We start from the raw sequence: 1,397 nt of genomic DNA, 5'->3' as shown, positions 1-1,397 counted from the left end.
AATAATTTTTAAATAAATAAATAAATAAAACACACACACAAAAACCCACCTCAGATCAAGGGTCATCTCCTCCAGGACTCCCCACTTTGAAGAGATAGTCCTTTGGCATGATCTTGTGGCACTGTATCCTGTGACATCACAGCCTGCATATGACATTACACACCCTGTGTGCATGCATGCTAAGTCACTTCAGTCATGTCCAATGCTGTGTGACCCTGTGGACTGCAGCCTGCCAGACTCCTCTGTCCATGGGATTCTCCAGACAGGAATACTGGGGTGGGTTGCCGTGCCCCCCACCTCCAGGGGATCTTCCCAACCTAGGGATTGAATCCACATCTCTTACATTGGCAGGCGGGTTCTTTACCACTAGCGACGCCTGGAAAGCCCATTATATACACCGTGCTGTGCTGTGCTCTGCTGTGCTGCTGCTTAATTGCTCAGTCATGTCTGACTCTGCAACTCCATGGACTGCAGCCCGCCAGGCTCCTCTGTCCATGAGGATTCTCCAGGCAAGAATACTGGCATGGGTTTCCATGTCCTCCTCCAGGAAGATCCAGGGGATCTTCCCAACCCAGGGATTGAACCCAGGTCTCCCACATTACAGGTGGATTCTTTACTGTCTGAGTCACCTGGGGAGCCCAAGAATACTGGAATTGGTAGCCTATCCCTTCTCCAGGATATCTTCCTGACCCAGGAATCAAACCTGGTTCTCCTGCATTATAGGCAGATTCATCACCAGCTGAGCGACCAGGGAAGCCCCATTACATAACCTAGTGATTGGTTATTTACATGTCTGTCTCTCCCTTTAGATTTCCAACTCTTAAAGGCAGGGACTGTGACTGTCTGAATGCTCATGCTTAACACAAAGCTTCCTGTCACATAGATCTCCAGCATGCTTTTGTTGAAGCAATGAATCGTCCTTGCTACCTCTCTCTCCTTCATGCCCTATGGCCTGCCCTTCCTGAAATCCTACCCACATCAAAAGACTCCTCCAATACATTGATTACTCTCCATCTTTACCACTCTGCTTCAAGCCACCTTCCTCTATCAGGTGGACCTACATAACAGCCTTCTAATTGTCAAAATTACTTTAACCCCAGCAATCTAGTTCCGATATAAGAGCTGGTGGGGGGGGGGCTGGGGTTGGGTCTAAAATAGAGAGCTCATCATGTCACTCACTAGCCAGAAAGTCTTTAGTGGTATCCATTAAAAACAGCTCAATAAAAAGCTTGAGGGACATTAAAAATCTTAATTTTAGTAAGAAAAATTCCTACAAACTTATACCCCAGGATGATTTAACCTCTAAAACACATTAAGAACTACTATAGGGCTGTAAGGTGCCTCCTTAACATTTAACAAAGAAAAATAGTTCTTCAGTATCTAGAGCTAACTCATTT

The sequence above is a fragment of the Bison bison genome, unplaced genomic scaffold (assembly GCF_000754665.1).
Source record: "Bison bison bison isolate TAMUID 2011002044 unplaced genomic scaffold, Bison_UMD1.0 scf7180017863969, whole genome shotgun sequence".
Taxonomy (NCBI): domain Eukaryota; kingdom Metazoa; phylum Chordata; class Mammalia; order Artiodactyla; family Bovidae; genus Bison; species Bison bison.
Note: the sequence above shows the minus strand (reverse complement) of the source record.